Genomic DNA, 12,801 nt, shown 5'->3' on the forward strand with positions numbered 1-12,801 from the left:
TCTCCCTCTCTGCCTCATACTATCTTTACCTTCTCCTTTTTCTCCTCTTCAGTGTGGACAGTATTGTTGTCGCAGTCAACCTGCACAAGTGTGTGTGTGTGTGTGCGTGTGCGTGTGCGTGTGCGTGTGCGTGTGCGTGTGTGTGTGTGTGTGTGTGATATGGTGCATAGTCAACTTTTTATGCAACCCAGCGTGCCATTACTGCATGTGTGTGCACTTCGTCGTCCACATGCACGGATTTGATCTTTGATTGGTTTTGGCAGCGTGGCTTCGTTAGCTGATTTTAACACACCGATGTGAGCGTGTCCTTGCATGTTGCATCCTCTCCTTCTGCACATTCTGCAGGAACCAAACATGATTATGGCCTAGTGCCTAATGTCTAAGCCTCCTTTCCTCTTCTTCTACTTACCTTGAGCTTGTCCTTTCAAGTGTTTCAGCAGCATGTCTGTCTGTCAAACTTCTGACTCCTCCCCCGGGATGCAGCCTGATGATGTGAACCGGAGTAAGACTGAACTGACTGGCTGCCTGGGAGTCAAGTTGCAGCAGCGTATGGCAAGCCATTTGAGTATTTATTCCATATCCTTGATATCAGACGGCAGCTGCCTACACTAGTTGGCTCTTTGATTGCACTTGTTAGATATATGGTCACACTAGTTTGGCACGCTTTACTAGTTCAATAAAACATTATACTAGTCACTCTTTTACAGCAACTAGTGGCATGCTACTAGTTGACATTAGTGATGGATATATCCATCACTAATGTCCCTCTGTTATCACAGTGCTATTCTAATCCAAGCACCTTTCATATTGCAGGTTAATAAAATGTTTTAAAGAGGATCTATATTCCTGTCTGCAGTCCTAAGGCAACTTTCTAATTTTAACAAAGTCTTCAATGTTCTTACCTAATTTGATAAACAGTCATATGATCATAATTACAACAATACTTTTGTTTAATATTTTTGTAAATATGGTCATATGACTGTATTTTAAAACACAGTGTATGTACGCTCTTAAAGAAACTATTTGGGCTGGGTGGTGCTCTATAGCTTAGGGCCAATAGGAGACCTCGATGCATTCTTTCCCCTCCTCCTCATTAGCATTCTGTGCAACTAGTGTGACTAGTGCGCATTTGGGACCCACTAGTACTACTAGTAAACATTTTAAGCCTCACTAGTTCACTAGTGGAATTTAAATGTATCTCACTAGTTAACTAGTAAAGGGCAAAGGGTTCACTAGTTAACGTGTAGACATTTTGAGCCCCACTAGTTAACTAGTAAGGTCAAAAGAGGCGTCAACTAGTTAACTAGTGAAACTTTGCCTTTACTAGTTAACTAGTGAGTGATTCTGGGTGCTACTAGTTAACTAGTGCAGACAAATGTATGCCACTAGTTAACTACTGTCAGGGCCGTCCCTCCCTACAGGAAGATCACGCAGACTGCGTGGGGCCTCACCTCGTGGAGGGGGCCTCATCTTGCGGAGGGAGCCTCAACTGAGCTGCAAATGCGACGCACCTATGCGTTTATGCGGCGCAATTAGTGTGGCGCGGCATGGTGTTGCCGCTGCGAGGCTCCACTAGCACCCCCGTCCCCCGTCGACGCTCGCGAAACAGAGGGCCTCATCATCTAACTTTGCGTGGGGCCTCAAGTTGGCCAGGGACGGCCCAGCCTACTGTAGTTCTGCTTCTTTTTTGTAACTAGTTAACATGTCAGAGCTTTTGCAGTGCACTAGTTAACTTGTAAGACTTTTAGTGTCACTAGTACGGTCAGAGGGCCACTAGTTCATCAAAAAGCCTACATGTTGTTCAGTGGCGTAACAAGGTTGTGATTAGCCCCGGTGCAAATATTGTTTTGGGCCACCCCCCATCGCCCCAAACATAAGCGCACGCTGATGCACTCACACACGCACGGACATACACTCTCTCTTGTCCTTTCTCTTTTGAACACCGCTCTTGTGCTTTGAAGTTTGCTGTACATTATAAATGCAAGCTATTACATTTTTTATAATGCTGCCGAACTTGCTGCTGCTAGCTACAGTACAGTACAGGTTGATTAAACGGTTCGCTCACCACGCAAGGTATCACATGACATGAAAGCAGGGCCGGCTCTAGCCAATTTGATGCCCTAGGCGAGATTTTTGCTGGCTAGATCTAGGGGGTACAACTCTAAAACACCCATATGAAAAAGATCGGTTTACATTTTAATAATCAAATAAGTATGTGAACATAACCAATAACCTACCATAGCCATTAACAAATAAATGTAACTTGTTTATTTTTTTGTTCATTCATATCTTATTTTACCTAGTTAAAGGTGGGGTAGGTAATTTTGGAGAAACCAGCTCGAGTGCGCTAGAATTTGAAAATACACAGCCAGAAAAAATCTGCCACTTCCTTACAGAGCCCCTCCTCCAACACACACAAACGCGCACATGACCAATGAGGGCACGAGATAAGTTAAAATGATTGGTCGTGCTCTTTACAGTACTACGGCTTCCACAGATGACACTTTTTTATGGATTTTTTGTCAAAGCACTTAAAGGTAGGGTAGGTAAGTTTGAGAAACCGGCTCGAGATTGCTAGAATTTGAAAATACACAACCGGAGAAAATCTGCCACTTCCTTACAGAGGCCCTCCTCCAACACACACGAACGCTCACATGACCAATGAGAGCACGAGATAAGTTTGTGCACAGATGGAAGGCTGACAGGCAGGTAGGCCATCCAGTTATTTTAGCCGGGCCGGCTAAAATGATTGGTCGTACTTTTTACAGTATTACGGCTTCCACAGATGACATTTTTTTATGGATTTTTTGTCAAAGCACTTAAAATATTCATTGCTATCGGGATGTTAAGAGCATTCCATGGAATATAACAAAAAGTGTATCTCGAGCCGGTTTCTTAAACTTACCTACCCTACAGTACCTTTAAGATATTCATTGCTATCGGGATGTTAAGAGCATTCCATGGAATATAACAAAAAGTGTATCTCGAGCCGGTTTCTCAAAATTACCTACCCCACCTTTAACATTTATTTAGTAATGCACATTTTTATTTCTCCAGTTTTAAACGATATTTTTGGTTTACTGTCCTATAGTATACATTGAAATGATTTCAAACCTGTTTATCCCAATAATTATAAAGGAGTGCCTTGGAAATATGTGTTTAACTTTACATAAATTGTGATCAAAACGTTTGAGACCCACTGAGATAACTTAGAAAGTCTAATCTAAACACTGAGAGAGTCCTTTACCTCACTGAGATGTAGTTATCAGCCTCTCAGTCTGTCAGGAGAGAGCTCCCCTCCACCTTTGTTGTAGAAACATCTTCTTCTTATGGCGCATTTCCACTACACGGTCGGCCTCGGCCACACTCGGTACGGCTCGGTACGGCTTGGCCGCGTTGGGCCTTAACAGGGTCGACTCACTTCATGCTGCGCTTCCATTACAGTTTAGGAACTGGGGTAGTTACTATAGTAACGCAGTGTAGGCGGAGCCGTGACGTCATCTTCATTGAGAACTCCAGAAACACAACACAGCCGTTAGCTGTTAGCACTCAGAGCTCACAGCTCCTTATATATGTTCAGAAACTCGACAAAAGTTAAACAAGTACAAACCACAGACTGCCTGTGTCATGGTGAATACAGTCGCTGCTTTATTTATGTCTGTATAGGCCGTTGTTGTGAGTGTGGACGGTCGGGGCATATACTGCGTTAGCTTAGCCAATCTCCATCTAGAAAAACACGAATTTTAAAAGGTTTTTCGCCTGCCGTCTGTCTGCAGACTTGACAAAGCATTAATTCATGGTTTTTACTAACCGGTATCAGTATGTTGTTACTTCGGCATCATTTTGAAACGTGTATTACAATTAAATCACGGTCAAATATGTCCATCTTGTTGTAGTTCTAGCCCTCTTGCCAGCGCTCCTCTCTCTAGTTTAGCATACTCAGCCCGACTCAGCCCTGTTTGTTGGCCCCGATAGAACCACAATTTTCTAGGGCCAGAAAAGAGGTGAAAAAGTGGCCCCGCGCTGTGCCGCGCCGGAACTAGGCCTAGTGGAAGCACAACCAAAAAAGGGGACGGCACGACACGGCACGCTTAAAGCCAGCTCCGCGCTGCAGTGGAACTGCGCCATTATATCCGTTAGCGCAGCTAGCACCAGGTGCTAATAACAACAGCGCCGGTACCTCGCTCCCACGCTCACTCGCACTTTGGCTGTGAGCTGCGGGCGCCAGATAAGCCAACATCCCCCACTTTCATCACTTACGGCCCGTCCACACAGTGGCGTTGGAAGCATTGGAAGCTTCTTCCAACGCTTCTGCCCATTCACTTTGAATGGGGTGACGTCACTTTTCGCCGAACTGCATTGTGGGAAGCAGAGCGGACCAGAGCGGAGCTTTGCTGGCGTTTCAGGCTGCAAAAGTTGAGCAATGTTCAACTTTTGAAGCTTCTGAAGCTTCGGTGGAACCGTCAGCCAATCAAATCCCGTTTATGCAGCCAATCAAACCGCGTGTATGCTGGGAGAGACACACCGCAGGTCATTTCCTCATATTCCAAAAAATGGAGCAAGCTTCAACGCACGCCGCTGTGTGGACGGGCCGTTACAGCGCCCATCGTACAGGGCAAATGAAAAGTGTAACCGGGGTGAAAAGGGTGTTACATTTACTTAATTATGAATGTTGTTACATCAAGGCCGAAAATTAGGATGGGCACCAACGATCAAAGATATTTTTCCCCCTCCCAGAGCTGCCAGCGCAGCGCCCCATCCCCAGATCTGGCGCCCTAGGCGAACATCTATAACGCCAATGCTAAGGACCGGCCCTGCATGAAAGGGAGCAAGGTCATTGGACAGACAAATTACAAATTAATTTAGGTTGCTTGGTTACTTTGAAGACTGCGTGAACCGTTTTTCTTTTTTCTTTTTGCATGGGCCCCTGGCCGGCTCTGGGCCCCGGTGCGTTGCACCGGCTGCACCGTCGATAGTTACGCCACTGATGTTGGTACTTTGGTGCTGCCACTAGTTGCTGAAAAAGAGTGACTAGTATAATGTTTTATTGAACTAGTAAAGCAGAGTGCCAAACTAGTGTGACCATATATCTAACAAGTGCAATCAAAGAGCCAACTAGTGTAGGCAGCTGCCGTCTGATATCAAGGATATGGAATAAATACTCAAATGGCTTGCCATACTGTAGCAGCGCTCTTGTGACTTGGCTTGGCACACAACTTCAGCTACTCCACAAACATCCAGCCAGAAAGAGACTCCAGCAAAAATACAATCTGGTTTGATTTTAAAGCTGCAGTAGTTCAGGTTAGTGCCTAAATCAAGTGAGACACTATATATTTTCCCTATTTGTGCAAGAGATATTTTTCTCTCAAAGCTGTGTACTGTGTTTTAAAATGGAACACAGAAAACGAGTGAGACAATACAAAATATACATTTATGTGGGAAGTTGAAATGGACCAAAACCTACTGTACCTCTTGTTTCGATATACATGTAAAAAAACGCCAAATTATTTTTAAACATGCACCAATTAGAGCCTGACTATGTTTTGAGGGGATGCTCACTTTCAGAACATAAAGCAGATAAATGTTGGTTGAAATTGCTTTCACTACTGACTGGCTAGTCAAACATGGAGTATTTACTGCCTCATTTACCAACTCTGATATATATCCTAAGATGAGTCGGGTAGGATGGCCAAGAATATAGAGACCATTGAGCTTTCTTTAGCTTGAGGTTAAGTGCGTGTGATAATGCACTGGATCTTTTCCAACAGTAAATATTTGACCAAAAGAAGCCCAAGCTTGACTGAAGTCAATGATTTAAGAGAGCTGGATCTGACTTGTCATCTAAACATTTCAAAAGTTGTTTATATTTATTTTTTGCGTTACATATCAGAGTTGTTTCTTTAACTCGGGGGACATTGAATGTGACAATGCTGAGAGATGTTCGGAAAACACATACACAGAAATGCAACAAAAAGGCTTTCTGTGTCTCTGCTTGTGTGCCAAAACGGGAAGGGAAAAAAGTGCCACAACTGTAGAAATGAATCTGTCCTATTTTAGATCTGTCTGTAATAATTGATATCTTTCCACAGCTCCGATGGGACAACATGCTTTGATATTATCTGAAATATTAAATGATAGGGTTGTGGTCATACAAGCAGAGCGAAACTAATAACATCACTCTCAACATGAGACCAGACGGATAAAGTCATTTACTTCCTCAATTATAATAAAGGAGGACGCAAAGATATGTGGAGAGAAATCTTTGCAACCCTTTAATGTTGAACTGCCCTTATTGTCTGAAACATACAGTAACGCATTACCTACTATTCTGCTTGAATCATGACAATCTTAAAGTGGTGTTCAGGTTGTCTTCTTTCTTCTTTCTCACCTCCCTCTTTTTTCTCTGCTTGCATTTTTTTCAACCCCCGGTTCCTTAAAATAAAACATTTCCATTTTTTTCCGTAAGCAAGTAAAGTGAAATTAGCGTAATTGTTTTAATGAAAAGACCTCAAGGCCTTTTTCTCTCTCCATCCTGTGATAGCAGATGAATCCCCCACACCTAAAGCACAAGACTGTCCCCAAAACCAGAGAGGTAGCAGAAAAACAGAAACCACAGGAACAGCAGAAAAATATAACTAATAGTACAAGTACCAAAAACAATAACCTAAAATAATAATACTTTTACTAAACATAATGCAGATGAAAGCACAGCCGTATACAGAAGTCTATTCCCCAAAGACCCGCTCAGGATTTGCTCAGTGGGTGAAAAAAAACAATTATAGTGGCATGAAATGAATAAAAGGTATATTCAGTTATCTAAGTCCTTTGAAGATGGTTGAGGACGAGTAAGCAAATCTAATTCAACAGCGAAGGTTTTCTGTTGCATGAGAAAAAACCCTTCTAAAACGCAGACATTAGCTGGTAGTGTGTGTTTCTTTTGCTCTGGGGAGTCTTGTGTGAGTGTGTGTTCGTACGGGGGAGTGGGATCATAACGTAGACCGATCTGTATGCTACACCGAGAAGCCAAACTTCTACAGTTGCAGCATTCCTGGGAAATAATGATGAGGAGCAAACAGAGGTGAGAACATTATGATCAAACACATGCAGAGAAAACAAAATGAACACGTTTTGGGGGGGTTGACAAAATAACCGAGGCCCCCTAACAACATGTGATAATCAAGCAGCTAATAAGGTGTACAACCACCCTCCATGCCTTCTGTGAGAGTAGTTCTCACTGTGAAGCTTTCATGTGGTTTCTCGGTCTGCGTGCCTTCGGTCAGATGTTGGAGCTTACTTCAAGCGTAAGGGAGGAGGGAAGGAGAAATCTTGTGATAAAAAATTAAATTATGTTTCTGGTGGAGACAATGCTGCAGTTTTTCTTCAAAACTTGCTGTTTTCCAAAAAAAAATTCCAAGGCTCTCTAGAAGAAAAATATGAATTTTTGTTCTGTTTGGCCTCCAACAGGGAATCAGGACTTCCAGGTTTTTACTAGACAAAGTACCATGAACTCTTTCTCACCTTTTGTAGTGAAATTGGTGCACAGTGGTTCTCAACCTTTTTTTACCTGACCTCCACTGACCCGTCAAACGATCATGTTGCCTACCGCTCTAACGACACCACCAATAATGTTCCAAATGTGTTCATTAAAATGAATTTCAACACTGGATGTCATTAATACAGATATATTATTAAGTTAGTAAAGGGCCCCATAAAACATAAACTCAAAATGATGATGGAAAAAAAAGATTGTACTGTTAATGTTGCTGGAAATAGGACTTACAGTGCTGTTACATTGCTGCCAACTGGCCTGTTTATACAATTTTTGACGCAGTAAAAAAAATGTTTTAAAGCTTAACCCTACAAAATAACGCTTGATGAAGAATATTTCAATATTATATATTAATATAGAGTTATTGAAAATGTCTGGATTATTAATTTAGCCTAATCTTAATCGGAAACTGTGCAGAAATAACAAGTTTAAGTGAATCAGTACTTAGCCAAAACAAAGGTGGACGTTATGGATGGAGCTTTAAACTATGCTGTACAGCCCTAGAAATGTCTCATATTGATGAGTTAGATTTTCTGTTCACAAATTAGGAGGGGCACTCTGTTTACTATTTGTCACTGTCCATTGAATGCAAGTGCTCAATTACTGTTGCATATTGTGAAGGGCCTAAAGTAATATCAAGGTGACTTCGGTCGATTTAATTGTTTTTAGGTGACTTCAGTATTTTCACCCTTCATCCGATACTTAAAGCCAACCATTACAACTGTTCAGCAATTACTTTTAGAGATTTGTTTTGACTTTGTGCCCTTTCATATAGTAGTTTGTACACTCTCAAACACATCAAAGATCCACTGTTAAAGCTGACTAAAAAATATATGATTTTTTTTACGATATCTATACATTTCCCAAAAAGATGAGCCACTGTACTTCACAGTCTCTCCACATAACCCCTGCATCTGTAGTCGTATCCTTGTTTGGATTCACTGATGAAAAGCTTCTGTCTTCGTCTAGCCTTTGCTAACTGCAGTCTTACCCACATTTTCACAATTCAAAGACTCAATCATATATGATCACAGATTTGATCAACGTATGTGATCATATATTGTGACAGTTTGGTTCAGAGTATATTTACAAAGTCTCAGTACGCATTTACCTCATGTAGCTGTGTGTATGGATGCAGTAGTGTCTTGTCGAGTGTGGAGACATCATGATGGAGCAGTGTTTGTACCCGAGGCTGCTTCTGCCATTTGAAATGGCCTCATAGTCCTTGTCTATTACATGACCATGCAGATCAATCATTAGACATAATGCCAGTGCATAGTTGCTGTTACAGATCCACCATCATGTCTCACAGATGACAACCCACACTGGGCTGAAGGCATTCTTTGGCTTTCTCAAATGTTAGGAGAAAGGGAAGTGACAGGCAAACCAACATCTTTTTCTTAGATTTTTTTTTAACATTCTGTAAGCCATCTTTCTTTTCTGTTTTTCAGATTTGTGAAGCTCAGTGCATAATTTCACTGAAACTTTGCTGTCCTTCAAGAATTAAAAATGTAGTTATTTGTAGGTGTAGTTTTACCCAGTAGCAGCCAGCATTTGAAGTGTCGGTCTTGACCACTTTATCAGTGCAGTTTGTCAGTATTTTGCATATGTTTTTATGATTTGCCAGACTGTTTCCTTTCACACTATGTAGATGGATTTACATACACAATATGTGGCTCATTTTTGTGTGCCAACACATTTAACACCTACACACATATGCGTGTATGTGCGCACCCACACACGTTAATTATGAGACGCTTCAGTTGGCTATTTTTATTCCCTAAACCCGCATTCCCACAGATATGTAGCAACCTTAAACTACAAATGGTTAAACTCACTTTAGTTTCTAAATCCAGCTCTAACTCTCAGAGTCTTCTCCACCCTTTTCATATTAATCTGTTCTGAACAAAGTTTCAGTGGAGATTACAATGAGAGCAATCAATATACTGGCTATACTATACATGGCTTTGAGAGCAGTATATTAAGACTGGGAAGCAGTGAGGAATGAAAAGCTGTATCTCAAATCTATGGTTGAGATTTTGGTAGTTGGTAACATGTTTTGAATACTCTAAATATTGTGAATTATTAACTGTCTTTTTTAACATGCATGATCCAGTTTGGGGTCCTCAGCATTGCACCTCTACATTTCCCAAATTGGGATCAATAAAGTACTATCTTATCTTGTCTTATCTTAACCGAAAAACTGCAGATTCCATCTTTATCTGACACAGACTGCATTATCTTTGGCTGAATTTTGGAATTCATTTTTGTTTAAAGGTGGGGTAGGTAAGTTTGAGAAACCGGCTCGAGATACACTTTTTGTTATATTCCATGGAATGCTCTTAACATCCCGATAGCAATGAATATCTTAAGTGTTTTGACAAAAAATCCATAAAAAAATTCATCTGTGGAAGCCGTAATACTGTAAAAAGCACGACCAATCATTTTAGCCGGCCCGGCTAAATTAACTGGATGGCCTACCTGCCTGTCAGCCTTCCATCTGTGCACAAACTTATCTCGTGCCCTCATTGGTCATGTGCGCGTTTGTGTGTGTTGGAGGAGGGGCTCTGTAAGGAAGTGGGAGATTTTCTCCAGTTGTGTATTTTCAAATTCTAGCGATCTCGAGCCGGTTTCTCAAACTTACCTACCCCACCTTTAAGCAAGCGGACTATTACAGGGCCCATGTCATGCTTTTCCGGTTATTATCCGTCCCCTTGTGTGTTATGAAGGTTTTTATGCATGTAAACGGTCTGCAGAGTCAAAACCCCTCAAAGTACACCCTGTAGCGAGTAAAACTCTAACACAGTCTATGCTGCCCCAAAACGCCTCGTTGGAGATTACTCATTTTCCATTGTTTACTTCCTGGGTACTGTGACTGTGAACACCCAGAGGCCACACCCTCTGCCAGCCTTTCACGAAACAAAGCTTCCCAAACCTTTCAGCGATTCATGCCGGATATGTACAGCGTAGGGCACTGAAGAACGATGCTGTTCCTACTTTGTTTGGACCAGCGGGAGATTCGGGTACACAACCTGTAAGTATTCATTGTTGTTTGTGTATTTATGATGTTTAAAACAAACAAGTTATCTACCACGACTGTTTAAATGGGTAAACGTTTTTCGGGCTGCTAAGTTGGGATCACGGAGAAATGCTCTCCGCAGACCCATTCTCACCGTGTTATAAACCTTTTTCTTACTCAATATCAAGCCACACTTATTGTTTTTTCTTCGGCTGTGAGTGTTTGTGTGTGCTCAGGATGAGTTTCGCTTGTTCTCGCTGTATCGCCGACCCGGAAGCCTGTCCGCTCCTCACAGCAGATCGCAGCAACGAGCCTCGCAACTTCCTGACCAATCAGAGCACACTGGGCTCACAGGGAGGGGGGGGGGGCAGGAGCTCCAACAAGCCGTTTAGGACAGAGAGTGAATACCGGTGAATACACATACTTTACAGAGATGCTGTATGAGAAACCAATGTGAGTTTGGGAAATTGCACAATATAAATCTATTTTAGTAGACCTCAACAATGGAATTATGATCAGTAGAAATGGCCATGACATGGGCCCTTTAACTTTGTCCCTCATCACTTACATACAAATTACTCTAGTAGATATTTCTATCAATCTAAAATCATGGGACATCATAAGCTTTGAGAACCTCCGCTATTAGTAAAGGAGTCGACTGTGTTCACGTCTCTGACCTGAATGCCTCACTGTGGAAGGTTTCCTGGACATTATGAATGGAGACTTTAGAAGAATATACAGGACACACTAAAGGGATTATGTGTCCCATCTGGCCTGAGAATGCCTCGGGAACACAAGGGACTGGAGGACGTGGCTGGGGAGAAGGACTAAATAGTTTAGCCTGATTCCCTCATGACCTGGACTATGCTAACTAGCAGGATAAATGATGATTCTGTTTGTTGTTCTATACAAAAAGGTATATGCCCCAAGATTATGTACATTAACTATTAAAACACACTGTCAATAAATTAATGAATAACCGCTTTTATTTTAGAACTCAAACTGTGAATTTGACACATCAAAACAGCGATCATTTGTCCCTGTGACCCTAACCAGCCAACATGTCCTCACTTTGGAGCATTTTACTTTATATAGACAGGGCTCAACATCAAAGCGTTTCCCTCAGTGTAGATAAGGCTGTGTGTTTCTGTCAGCCACATGCAGTCATGAAGTTGTCATTATTGTGAAATGTGGGGCAGCTCTTCCTTTTTACGCCCCCTACTCACTCCACGATAGTATACAGTATGTGCTCATTATATGTCGTGAGCGCAGGGAGGGTTTGGGCTCTTTAATCAATGAACACGATGACACAGGGTATAAGTCACACTGTTATTCAATAGAGCATACCATGGAAGAAAAAGAAATGGCAACAGAAGATGAAAAAAAAATGGTCCATGTACTGTATGGATATGTGTGTGAAACGTACAGTAAGGTGGTTAAGATGTTGCTTAGAAGGAGAGGATTGGACATTGTGTGCGGACCGGAGGAAACAGGTGGTCCTATGGATATGTGTGTGTTCTTCCTCTGTTTCATTCAGTTCTTTTACTGTAATTACATGGATGAGTCTCACTGCAAAGCTATTTCCCTCCAGTGCCTTTTCTCTCTCTCACCTTCTCTCTTCCTCTCTCTCTCCAAGTCTGTGATTTCATGTATAATTACTTGCATAATTATAGTTTCCTCCATCCTACTGTTTCAGAAGGTGTGTTTATGTCTCTGGTATCGCTCGTCTTTCTTTTATTTCAGCTCACACACACAAATCTGCACGCACAGACATAACAGTGCTTGCATCCCACCGATCTGCCTCCCTCTCAGCCTGTGGTAAGACTTGTCTTGTCACTCTCTTTTGTCTCTTTTTCATCTGAGGCAGGCCCGTTCTAATATAGGAAAGACAGCAAAGCAGATACAGTGTGCAGGAAGAAGCCGACAGTTTACTCCTGGGCTGCTATGCTTCCTCATTAATAATTTATTCAGACATCACAAACTTAAAGAGCCTTAAGGTGTGTCACAGGGAACGAGAGGAAAAAAAATGCGCTATTTCTGCTTACTACTTGAAGCTTTCTTCTATGTGTGGCACAAACAGAATTGTAAAACTGCATCTTCTCATGTTTTGAAACTTTAGTAAGGCTCACGGATGATGCCAGTAGATACAATTAGTTTGATTGCTTAGCAACTGAATATCACTTTTGTAGGATGGAACAGAGGGTAAAGCTCAGGTGCAGTATCGAGGTTTCAC

Source organism: Trematomus bernacchii, unplaced genomic scaffold (genome assembly GCF_902827165.1).
Source record: "Trematomus bernacchii unplaced genomic scaffold, fTreBer1.1, whole genome shotgun sequence".
NCBI classification, from domain to species: Eukaryota; Metazoa; Chordata; class Actinopteri; order Perciformes; family Nototheniidae; genus Trematomus; species Trematomus bernacchii.